Here is a 13,100-nt window from a genome sequence, read left to right as displayed (position 1 = left end):
CGAGCCGCCGTGGTAACGAGACGCGAGACAATAAAGGCACCTGCTGGCACCAAGACGACCACACTCCCATCAGGTCTTCTGGTAGTTCTTCGTCCCAACTCATCTTGGAGAGCCAAATCCGTTGTAGCAAAATCTTGGCTGTCAACACGAAAGGCGCCACATAGCCCAAGGGATCATAAATGCGAGCCACTGCTTGCAGTACATACCGTTTGGTATTCGACCGTTGCTCCAGGAACTCCGATATTGACTTCAACGGATACCGAATTTCATCTGTCTCGATATCCCAAACGATTCCTAGGACCTTCCTTAGTGGCGACGTGGTCGAACTTCCTGTCCCATCGGCGTCAAAGGTAGCCCGGAGATGAGCATCATTGCTCGTCCACTTAACCAGTTTCATGCCCGCGTCGCGGAAGATTTGCCGCGACTCGTGGTAAACAGTAAGTGCCTCTTCCGGCGATGGCATACCAACAACGAGGTCGTCCACATAGAAATGGCTGGAAAGTAAGGATGCCGTGCGTGGGTATGTCTCTTCTGCTGCTCTCAGGTGGTGACGTATAGTGGCAGCGAGAAGAAAGGGACTGGACTTGGCTCCAAAAGGCACTCGTGTCATGCGCCAAATTTCTACTGGGGGCAGCGGTTCGCCTGCCCGTGGCGTCGTGGCATACCACAGAAAACGCAAACAATCTCGGTCAGCACTGTCCAGCACGATCTGTAAAAACGCCTTCTCTATATCCGCTGTGAGAGCCACATGATAAGATCGAAACCGCAACAGCAATTGCAGCACGTCAGGGTTAAGGTTAGGGCCGGCGTGAAGAGCTTCGTTGAGAGAGAGAGAACCTTGAGCCTTCGACGAGGCATCAAACACAATTCGAACCTTTGTTGTCTCGCGGTCCCTTCGGATGACTGCGTGGTGCGGCATATAATAGAGAGGCCCGGCCACCAACTCCGGTTGTAGGACCCGTTCAGCGTGTTGAAGACGCAAATACTGACGTATGGTGGAATCGTATTCTTCCAGCAACGTTTGGTCTCTCCGTAATCGTTTGATGGTACTATCCAGCCTCTGGACCGCCAGCTTCTTGTTGTCACCCAATGCTTCAGGCGCTTCCGACTTCCAAGGCAAGCGCACGGTGTAACGACCGTTTAACAACTGCGCTGTGGACCGGAACTTGCGCAGGACAGTGTCACCGTCGGAGTCGGACTGGTGGCGATCAATTATGCCCAAATGCTCTAACTCCCAAAAGGCGGAGAGTTGCTGGTCGATGACGTTGGTATCTTCCTGGTGCACCTCAACATGGAGAACATGAACCGACGGGATGCGACAGTGACCACCGCTGGCATTTCTGCCTGAGCCTTGAATCGTCCACCCAAACAGAGTTTCAACAGCCACCAGGTAATCTGATAAACGGGCGGTTGCTCCAGTCACAACTCCCCAATAAAAGTCCGCTCCAATCAATAATGAAATATCGGTGGGAGATGAAGGCTCGTCAGCAAGCTGCAGACCCATATTCTTGACGTGTTGCGCTGAATGCGAATCGAGAACAGGCAATCCATCGGAGCAGATGTCGGGGTATTCAACCGCCTCGATTGCCATACATGACGCCGAAAATTGGCTGCGCAAGAGAACCCGCACGCATCGATACTTCGTGCAGCTTGACGCAGTGTTTCCAAGGGCCCCAACATGCAAATCTTCGGATCGAAGCAGTGTACATCCGAGCTTCGTCGACACATCCTGTCGAATAAAACTGCGTTGGCTGCCGCCATCCAGAAGTATGCGTGCGAGACTTCTCCGGCCATCAGTTCCTTCAATCCACACCTTGGCTGTTTGCAGAAGGACCGCCGCGCCTGGCAAAACGGCAGAGGATGACGAAAGAGATGTCACAACAGTTCCCGTAGACGCATGCACCGTCGACGGCTCTTGTGCTGTAGACTGAGACGACTGCGGGGACTGCTCAGTGCTGGACGAGTTGACTCCGGGGCACAGCTGAGTAAGATGACGTCTATGGCAGCGATCACACTGCAAGACCCGCCTTACCCTGCAATCCTTCGATATGTGCGACCGTCGTCCGCAAAGGAAACACCTGCCCTCCCGGCGCAGGATCAGTCGTACTTCCTCAGGGCTCAAACCAGCAGTGCATCCCTCCAATCGATGCTGTCCGGACTTGCAAAGCACACACGTAGGAGTGCTTGGGGCAGCCATTGCAGGTGCTGGATCTGAGACAGACGACGCGGTTGCTGTCAGCGAAGATGCAGAGGCTGGGGTCGGCTCCCTGCGCTTGGGAACGTCATCTGCCTCCCTTCGGGCTCGTTCCCGACATTCAATCTCATTCTCTAGGAAATCTAGTAGGGATGATAAAGAGTCGCCGTTGGTGTCCTTGCCTTTGTCCTTGGTTCGGTAGAAGTCCATCTCGAGGTCTCTAGGAATCTTCTTTAAGATGACCTGCCGAAGCGGAATTGCGTATTGTGCTGTCGTAACATTTAGGCTCTCCAGGTTTCTGATGCGCACTGTAACAGTCTCGTGTAGCTCACGCAACCCCTTTACGTCGGTGCTGGACCGAACAGTCCTGAGCTCGAAAAGGCGCCCCATGTTTTCGGTCACAAGAAGGTCGTCCTTCCCAAATCGCTTCTGAATTCATGAAAACGAACGTCTCACTGATGTCAACAAGTTGAAGTACCTGGTTTCTCTCGTTTCTGGGCCAGCTGCCCGTGCCATTGAAGGTCTCTCAATTAGCGATGAGAACTACACGACTGCCGTGGACATACTTCAGAAGCGATTTGGGAAGGACGACCTTCTTGTGACCGAAAACATGGGGCGCCTTTTCGAGCTCAGGACTGTTCGGTCCAGCACCGACGTAAAGGGGTTGCGTGAGCTACACGAGACTGTTACAGTGCGCATCAGAAACCTGGAGAGCCTAAATGTTACGACAGCACAATACGCAATTCCGCTTCGGCAGGTCATCTTAAAGAAGATTCCTAGAGACCTCGAGATGGACTTCTACCGAACCAAGGACAAAGGCAAGGACACCAACGGCGACTCTTTATCATCCCTACTAGATTTCCTAGAGAATGAGATTGAATGTCGGGAACGTCATCTGCCTCCCTTCGGGCTCGTTCCCGACATTCAATCTCATTCTCTAGGAAATCTAGTAGGGATGATAAAGAGTCGCCGTTGGTGTCCTTGCCTTTGTCCTTGGTTCGGTAGAAGTCCATCTCGAGGTCTCTAGGAATCTTCTTTAAGATGACCTGCCGAAGCGGAATTGCGTATTGTGCTGTCGTAACATTTAGGCTCTCCAGGTTTCTGATGCGCACTGTAACAGTCTCGTGTAGCTCACGCAACCCCTTTACGTCGGTGCTGGACCGAACAGTCCTGAGCTCGAAAAGGCGCCCCATGTTTTCGGTCACAAGAAGGTCGTCCTTCCCAAATCGCTTCTGAAGTATGTCCACGGCAGTCGTGTAGTTCTCATCGCTAATTGAGAGACCTTCAATGGCACGGGCAGCTGGCCCAGAAACGAGAGAAACCAGGTACTTCAACTTGTTGACATCAGTGAGACGTTCGTTTTCATGAATACTCGCACGGAACTGGTCCCAGAACCCCTGCCATTTAGATAGGTCGCCGCTAAAGGTGTCGATCCGCAGCTTCGGTAGAGTGACTCCGGTAGAGTGACTCCGATCTCCTGAGGAGGATCGTCGAGGTCCCGTAGCATTAACGCCGTCACTTGCGGGAGCCAAAGATCGGGATGCGGTCGTGGAGTCTAGTGCGGAACACACTTGGAACTTGATCGCAGTGACTGACTCGAGGTATTGATCGCAGGAATTACACTCGCTCTCTATCAATTCCTCCGGTATGAGACCCTGAACCTCCCGGTCCTTTTCTTTCAAGGTAGCCCACTTCGTTTCCAGAACCGTCAAGGTTTGCTTCAGTTGCTCTCTGGGAAGAGGGGTCGTAATCAAAAGCGTCTTCAGATCGTTCACCGTTCGGGTTATCGACGACCTGGCCTGACTTCGAAATTTCCTTATGCGATCAAGATCCTCCATTTCCTTACCAGCGATGAGAGTCGGTGCGTCCTTATAGCCTCCTCAATGCTTCCTAGTCGTAAGTTGACCCAGCGAGTCCCGGGTTTCGGCACCAGTGTTTAAGGAAGCAGGAGACGTCCGTAAGGATCGGTGGCAAACCATTTAATGACAGTAATGGCGGAAGAGAAAATCGAGGGCGGAAGCTCACGAGCTCCCGTGTCCCTGCGATCCTGTCGTCTTCCTTAACAGCAAATATTTACTTTACGGAAAACAAACTCTTAACAGTGCTGTGCAAAGCATGCGTTTCCGAAAAATTCCTCCAATTACTTTACGAAAATGTAAGATATTTTACATTGTCATTTGGGGTATTTTAATAACAATTGGAATGATGAGCCAGCCTATATTTGTGGGGGGACACGCTGCATGTGCCTCCGCACGGGACTCTTTCATTTTTTTTTTTTTTGATTTCACGTTAGCGCCGCGCAGCAACTGGGGCTATGACTGGCGTAAAGATGTAGAGAGGACAGCCGGAAAGAGTGGGGGGACAGGGGGGCTGTTAGTTTGCGTCCTGGGCCTACTTCAGGGGGAACAGCGCCGACATTCGTCTGGAAAGTCTTCGGAAAACCCAGGGAAAAACCCTCGGACTGCACAGCCTGTGGTAGGATTCGAACCCAGCACCTCTCAGTCTCCAGCACGACCTTGGCGCGGGACCTCTTAACCCGCTCGGCCGTGCCGCTGGTAGTGTTAGGACTACGGATGATTTCGACCACACCGGAAATTTCCGAAATTTCCGGAAATTTCCGACACACGCGGTGCTGGAAGCAATGTTTCATGGATCGGAACCGGTATATTTTTTTTCGGTCCGGTTTGGGTTCAGGCATATTGGTTCGGTTCGTGTTTAGCTCCGCTGAACCGAAATTATCAGCTTAAACCGGTTCAGGTATATCGGTTCGGTTCAGGTTCGGCTCAGGGAGAGAACCACCTTCCAGCACACACGCAGACAAAAAAAAGAAAAAAAATCTGGCAGCGGTCGGGGCATTTTACAAGGATTGGAACCCGTTATTTTTTTCGGTCCCCGTTTAACCGGTTCATGGGCAGTAATTTTACTACATGAAAAGCGAGCTTACGCTGACCGTACACGGTTGTAAAAGAAAGGTGTGAGAGATCCGTTTCAGGTCAGTCCAAAAAACGTCGGTCAGTAGTACAATTATTTCAACTCTGAACGGACTCCCGAACCGGTAACCGTATGAATTTTTTTCGGTTCATTTCCGGTTCGGTTCAGGACAAGCAAAAAAATTGTTCGGTTTGGCTCGGCTTCGTCAGCAAATAACGGTTTTTCCGGTTTTCGGTTCGGGTTCAGTTCCGGCTCCGATCCCTGTAAAGCTTACCTCCCCCACATTGCTGCCGTCTAATTCTTACCTGTGCAGGCATCATAAAAGATATCAGTTTTACCGAACCCCCGAAACAAACTCCCGAACTTGCGCGAAAAGATAACAGTCGTAGATATTCAGACGCAGTTTAATCTCGGTACAAGTTGCTTAAATTATAGCGTGCATCGAACAAGTTTTGTTGCGTACAGTTTCGAAACTGTTACGAGACCGGGTGTGTGAGACGGGTTAGATTTGATGTTTGCGTAAATTAATTACGCGAAGAACGCTCGCGCGCAAACGCACTTTCGCAGCACGCAGATGCAAACGTCCAAAGGGGGCTGTGAGTGATGATGACTCTTCTCCGAGTGTGATTTTTGCTGCTTCCTTTTCCGGTCATCGCATAAGACGTGAAATTGCGTTTTTGCGAGTTTTCGATCCGTGTAGCTGTAGAATGATGATGACAGTGCATGTTCGTTTTGAAAGCTGCAGCTTGGCATCGCTGCGTTCGCGTGCATGCATGCTGGAGTACATTCACGAATAGGGACGATTTTCCATTTTGGAGAGCGAAGAGGTCATCAGAGATAATCAATTACTTGTTTCTGCTTCCCCATTTCCCCATCCTTTGAGGGTGTTGTTGAAGTCGTTAGGGCGTGGAAAGGAGAGACATTTTTCGCTGGTTCATCATTTGTTTATCACGCGAGATTTGTTACGCGAAAGGCGTTGTTTGTGTATCGCGAAACATGCGTACCGCGACGTGATGTTCCGTTTGCTATGTTTGGAAGCGCAATCGTTCGAATTTTCTTTGGTGATGGTCGTTCACGGATGCTGTCCAGGAGAGTTGTTGTGTTCTTGGGAATTCTTAACTTCCTAAGCGCTAATGTGGCGCTTTTGTTAAGAAGGTGCCTCGGAGCATGACGCCGTTAGTGCTACAGAAAGCGGGTAACAAAGGATAAAAATGGCAGCATCTTAGGGGATTCTACTAAACCCGTTTAAATGGAGGCTTTATCGGCCATCTTCTTCCGGTCTCGAACTTCGGGCGCCCGAACTCGTTTCGGTGCCGTTGTAACTTCTATCCTTCTCCCTCCGCAACTGTTACGGACGGACGGACATACGGGGCTGTCGATGTTTATGGACCCTGTAAACCTATCGCTTTAATAGTGCACCCGGTCGGGTTGATACAACATTCGCTCGCCGGATGGTAACTGCGGGGTCACGTTAAGGACCCGGAGGTGGTTTCTTTTCTCTTCTTTTTATTTATTGTATTATTCTTTCATGAATCCTTCTCTTTTCTTTGCGGAATAGCAAGCCGACGTCCCGTTTGGCTGACCTTTCCCCCTTCTTTTTCCATTTGGTCTAATATATCCCCCCCCCCCCCGTAGGTGGCAGGTTCGAATCTCACCACCTTCTGAAGTCGGCCCAGGGCTAATAGTAACCCCACTGTCTCGCCTCCTCCTCCTCTCCCTCACTGTCACTGCTTCCATCTGTCTCATCTCTATATGTCCACGTGTGTACACTGCTCATTTCTTCCCTTTTGTAACACGGAATCGAGATAGCCATGCGAGCTAGAGCTAGCACTTCTATATGCACAAATCGCCGATTCGCTGACCGCAGAACAAACGAACTAAACGCAAAAACAAGCTGGTTCAGGCTAGCTGTTGGTAGCATTTCCCTGAGTCTGGGGCACAAAGGTCAGACACGCGACACAGACACGTTGGTGTCTGTTTTTTTTTGTTTTTTGTTTTTTTGTTAATATTGTAACGCTCACCGGATGAATTTATTGACCTCCGGGATACATTATTATAGGATAAACGCCTGTAAACTGTTTAAAGACAGAAAAACCGCTAACATCGTCACACACACACGTTACATGTCATGCCGCCATCTTGCATTGTCTCTCTCTCTCTTCCCCCAGTCTCTTCCTCAGGTCTTTCTCTCCGCCGCCTCGCAGGCGCCCCATCGTTCTGTGCAGGAAAAGCGCCCTTACAGGCGCACACCCCTAAGCGGTGACTGCTCGGATAAAGTGCTACTTTCGCTGCAATATGTCTCTCAATACTCGGGGAAATTTGTCACAGACATTTGACTGGTTGCGTTGAGGTTAGCTAGCTACACTAGGTAGACTGCGACGCCACCAACGCATTTTGAGGCACGTTGTGAGCTGTTCAAAGCCACTTTCTCTCCTAATCAGCAACTTATACTAGACTCCGACACCGATGTATAAGACCGCAGAGCAGAGAGTCGAACCGAAACGTTTAACGGTCCGGTTCGGGTTTAGGTTCGGCGATAAGGGTTCGGATCCGGTTCAGGTCCAGAAGGCAATTATAATGGTTCAAACCGGTTCTTTCCAAACTGTTCGGTTCCCGAACCGGTTCAGGAACGATGGGTGCGAATGAAGCACAACTGGCAGGTTAAAAGAAGCTTCCGTGTGTGTGTGTTACAGTGTTTGAAGTGGGCAGGAAGGCGTCAGTGGCCGTTCACGATTTTGAAAGAGTTTGTGCGACATGAAAGACAAGATTAGTAGCGGTTACAAGAAGAGCATACACATGAATTACTGGTTTGGGTTGACTTTCACGTAGCTCAGGTCGCGGGGTAGTTAGCGGAATCTCACCAGGAATATCTGTCAACCAAGCCTGCTACCTTTGCCTAAGTCATTTAAGTAATTGAAATTATTCGTTACCAGTCAGGATCGCGAATACACGTTAATCAAATAACGACGCTTCATGGTATGTAGTTGGATTGGAATGGTGTGATCGTGAGCTCGGGGACTTTCTGTGTAAAGGGCACGTTATTGTGTCAGCACTGACCGCCGCCGCGCTCGGCGTCAGCGTGAAGTGTCTGTGGAACAAAGACAAAGCAAGTGCAAACAGAGTTCGACTCATTTTAGATCCACTGGCGAGTTTTAGATACTGTGTCAGTATGGTCGTTTTTGCTTCTTTAATTTTAAATCCACAAAGAAAGCCAACTTGGCATGTTCTTTTCATTCTGACCACCATGAGTGTGGCCGGTGCTTTACTTTCTAGTACCCTAGGCACGCGGCAAACTTAATGCTTTAAACGGAATGACATTAACTTCACCTCCTGAGCAACCATCGTCCCGAATGACCGCGTTTTTTCAACACGCCCCTGCTTTCAACAAGCCAGGAGAGAACGACGCCACACAAGATTATAGTTGGTGAGGAGGTGAACTTACCGCCATTCCGTTTCATTAAGTGTGGCTAGCGTATAAGGGGCTTATGTAAGTTCACGCGCGCGCACGTTGGGAATTATGCTGCAGCGTTGTATACACGAATACGTGCTAGAGCTGAGCTCAGGTAGTTTTCTTTCGCAATGCATTACGTGCAATCAGAAGAAGAAAAAGAAAAAACGAAGAGGAGAATATTTGAAAGACCGACATATACGTCGATTGGTCCGCGTATTGGTACTTTTATACAGGATGCCTGCGATAACGGTAGAGATGATCTCGAAGACATAGCGCTGTCAAAGGAAGACTGACCGGTCTTTGTTGGAAACTGACTGATCTTGAAATGCAGCGCCAGGACACCCTGTGTATAGCTGACTCTGACTAGTACATTAATATGATGTGTCACCTAATAACTACTACCCAAAACTGTCCCTAATGTCCTGTTGACCTTTAATTCTTATATATATTTATGTGTATGTCTTAGACGTTAGTGGTCCCGGCAGTTTTCGGTTACTATCTGTTGCTATTTCGTGACTCGAGAAGATCCAAATCATTGTTGCAGGGCACGACTTTTTCGGCAAGAAAGACGATGTCTACGAAGCTAATGACAGGAAAAAAAAAGAAGAAAAAAGAAAAATAGTTTGTGTTCATGCACAACATCCAAAGTTTCGCACTTAATTCCGTGTGAACCGTTATTTGAACCGGAAACCGGTATTTTTTTTACCGGTTTAGTTCCGGTTCAGCTCCAACATGGCGTCGACTCTTTCGGTTCAGTTCCGGTTCTGGTTCGGCCAAAAATAACGGTTAATAACGGTTTTCGGTTCGGGTTCGGTTCGACTCTCTGCCGCAGAGTCTCTGCGTCGCTTTACTAGAATGTCTCCTTGGTCGCGTTGTTCAAATAGTAAACATAGCAAACGAATATGTCCGAGATACCAGAGCACCTTGGACATCAGGTAGGACGGAGATATAGTACCGTTCCTTCAGCTCGCAACCAGACGCTACGCGCAGCCCGTCTCTGCGCCACGGGACAAAAGTGAATAAATAAAGCTCGTACAAGGGGCGAGGGCAAAACAAAAAATGGAAAGAATCAGCTCCAGCTCCCAACATTCTCGCATACTGAAACTTGAGTCTCACACTGGAGAGGGAAGAGAAAAATGAAGTAATGTCACTTCACGTCTGTCACATCACGGAGAAAGCCACGGGCAGCGCCACCTGGCTACATACATCCATATTTCATGAAGTTGTGCAGCCCTTGAGGAGGAGTTTTCGTGGCTTTCTCAAGCGATACAGCTGGGACAGCCAGAAGACAGGTAGAGTAAGTTTGCCCGCACAAAAAGAAATACGGAGGTAGAAGGAAAGAAAAAAAAGCAAAGTGGTCACAAACTCTGCAGACGGTGGAGGCGTTACTCTTTTTTTTTTTTCACTTTTTTTTTTTTTTTTCAAGAACGGGAGAGGAAGGGACCTTCTATTTTTAGTTCGCGACCAAAGTGCCTAGTGGGCTTTCTGATTCGATGGGCCGCAATAAATTGGTCTATGCTCCCTTAGGCGGTGTGTGCTGCTGGTTCAAAAGGAGCGCGAAACAAAGTTTTAAGCATTGGCTGGTCGGAAGGAAGTGTAATACGAGACGCGTAATGGTGGTGCCAACTACCGGTGGTTGGTCGGCCCTTTGGTTGGTGCATTGGTCGCTATGTGGGGCGCTGGTTGTTTACTTTCGTTTCGTTTCGTTTCGTTGAAGACGGCACGCAATTTTTTGGCAGCCCGTTGCGTTTTGTAATGAGATTTTGTGGACTTGAACGAGGCGAAAATTTGAGCTTCTATAGAAGTTTCACGAAACAAAGGCTTTGAGTTTCGTTGTATTGGGAAAAAGAAAACATCGTAATGCAGAATCAATCAAAATGGATGCCGGCTACCCCATAGAGCTCTGCACGTCGACTTTTCCGTGCCACATCCGGCCCAGACGCACCGAAAAATGGCCCGGGCCTTCCTGTTTTTATTGCGGCCTGGCTCAGTGGCCCAGTGAGTAGAGCCTGGCCTGGCGACTCAGCGAATAGAGCGCGGCCTATAGCATCTGCGGCTGTGGCTCACGCCTTTCTTGCGCTAACAAAACAAATTTACTAATAAATTTAGAAATAAATTTATAATGAGAGAACACAAGGTTACAGACATTCTATAAATGGCGGTTTAACGCAGCAACAGACCGACGCGAGACCGACGTCCAGAACGCACGCGTGCATGCGCCTTATCCTTACACTACACGTTTTCGTGTAGATAGAGGACATCGACAGACTCCTTCTCTCAATCGTTACCCCCCTCACCAAGATTCGCGAACGTGATTGCGAAATATGTGAGGTGTCATGGGCAATGTGAATGGCTTTTGGGAAACTTCCTAGAGGGTCGAACCATACGAAGAATGTAGGGGCGCTGGTTTGTTTTTGTAAGTATATATCCACAAGAATGACGGAAGCACGTGATCATATAAACGAACAGTTCTGCATTGTATGGAACTAGCTGGGGTTCGCTCGTCCAAAGCACTACTCCATGTCCAGATCGTCGAACCAAAACGGTTTTTCGGTTTGGTTCGGGTTCGGCCATAAAGTTCCGGTTGAGCTCCGGAGTTCACATATATCGGTTCGATTAACCTGTTCAGAGGCAGTAAACCGGTTCGGAACCTGCTGGATAAACTGCGCGTCAAAAGAAGATCGGGTAAAGAAATTCGTTGCGCGCCGTTCGGAATCTAAGCGCGAAGGAAAACGCAAATTGACGCTTTTCCTCCTCTCTCCTTCTCAGGAGTCTCGGCGCAGCGGTGCGGTGTAGGATGTCCAATCACGGCGAGAACTCGTCTGAGGAGACCAATGGGAGGCTTGCCCGCGTTGTCACGCTTCTTGAGGAGGAACGAAGAGGGTAAGTGCAAATTGCGGCTCCATTCGCGCTTCCTCCGCGCGGGCGAAGTTGGAGTTATTTTGAGGGACTACCTATAATGATGGGCTTGCTGCTCTCAAAGATACGCGGGCGTGGAGAAGAAGGAAAAATTGTAGCGGTTGGTTGGTACTTACCGTCTTGACATGCAACGGTGGAGTCCTGGACTTCTCCTGTGTGTGGACCATGCATGCAAAGATGGATGTCCATTGAACTTTTCTAACGCTGTCATTGTGCGATGTTCCACGACATTGTTTTCTATGGCGTGTCTTTTATTTTTCCGTCCAGTGCGTAACGTGATGAGTTGCACTTCTCTACGTAAATGCACTACAGAAGTTGATATTAACAGAAATTAACGACTTGGGATGCGAACTGCCATTGATGATTGCGACGGTCATATTCTGCTCCTTAACTTTTTCGTTCGTGAGTGCTCTCTCAAAATTATCCGGTTATTAGTGAGTTTTAGTGCATCGTACAATATCGCCTTTGGTACCGCTGATACCACGGGAAGAACGAGTGGTGCAGCCCGAATCTAACTGTGTGTTGTACAGCGATACCCCCAGTGCTTCCCGACAGTGTGCAGCCTGTCTGACCGTTTTCACCGCACAGTTGGTTCAGTGGCTAACAGGTGGCGCCACAATAGCGCCGCCATTGCTTGCTTTCTGCTACTGTAAGTTTTGAGATTGTACAGAAGCCACGGATATATTACTCTTGTGAGCGCAATCTTATTTTGTCAGGCTGCATATGTATATGCTTTGTTTTTTTAGAAGACGTGATATAAATCATATAAAGAATAGAAGTCAACAAGAAAAAGCTCGCAATGTTCGTAGCAGACGGTTTTTTCTGCCAACGAATGAGAGAGCTCTCTACCACAAACGTCACATTAGAGTGGGTGTGGTCCGCAGTTGGAGCGCTCCGACCTGTCACCGCGGCGGCGATTTTGCAAATTAATTGCGTCGTGGTGAAACAACTTTGGACAGAAATATTTTGTAGGAATACTTTTCACATACTGCTTTACAAGATGACAGCAGTTTTTGGCCGTGTTAGATACCACTTTAATGCTCCATTAATACTGACGCTGTGTTGTAAACCGTAATACTCGCAATGATCAGTATAATAACTAATTGTTTGCACTGAGGTAATCGAGTACTTCGTCGTATCACACCACTAATACTAATTAAACACTGATACATTACTTTGAGACGCAAGAAAGAAAAAGCATCGCAGATATATACGCAATCAGTCCACTATCTGTCCCAGTTCTATTCGTGAAAGCGTTCTGTTAGCTTATTTAAATATTTTAACGAGGCGTTAAAGTGAAATGTAAGTATTAGTACGTAAAAATTAAGCAAGAAACGTAAAAAGCAGCCCTGTAGTTCACGTCTATTCGGTCTTAGAAGAGGCTGGGGAAAAGAGGCTCAACCACATGAGCAGACACAGCTTCGAATCATATACCTACCTCACTTTTACTGTTTAAAGAAACAGTGCAAAAATCCTCCATAAGTTTTTCTTTTGTGTGTGTGTGTGTTTTCGAGTGCGGTGGGTCGCACGACTAACGACGACACAATTTCTTGCATGAAAACAGTGGTCGTAGATGACCTGTAGGGACACGAGAGAGGTCTCTGT

At 48.5% G+C, this 13,100-nt stretch overlaps 1 long non-coding RNA gene across 1 annotated transcript in view; it reads left to right on the top strand.

The window, feature by feature from the left end:
* Positions 1–11,453, top strand: part of LOC135395274 (uncharacterized) — a 34,225-nt gene extending 22,772 nt beyond the window's left edge. The window contains exon 3 of the long non-coding RNA XR_010423006.1: positions 11,346–11,453. This is a non-coding gene — a long non-coding RNA (uncharacterized LOC135395274). The remainder of the gene's footprint in view (positions 1–11,345) is intronic.
* The last annotated feature ends 1,647 nt before the right edge of the window (positions 11,454–13,100 follow it).

The sequence above is a fragment of the Ornithodoros turicata genome, chromosome 5, assembly GCF_037126465.1.
Source record: "Ornithodoros turicata isolate Travis chromosome 5, ASM3712646v1, whole genome shotgun sequence".
Lineage (NCBI taxonomy): Eukaryota > Metazoa > Arthropoda > Arachnida > Ixodida > Argasidae > Ornithodoros > Ornithodoros turicata.
Note: the sequence above shows the minus strand (reverse complement) of the source record. Positions and strands in the feature narration are given on the sequence as shown.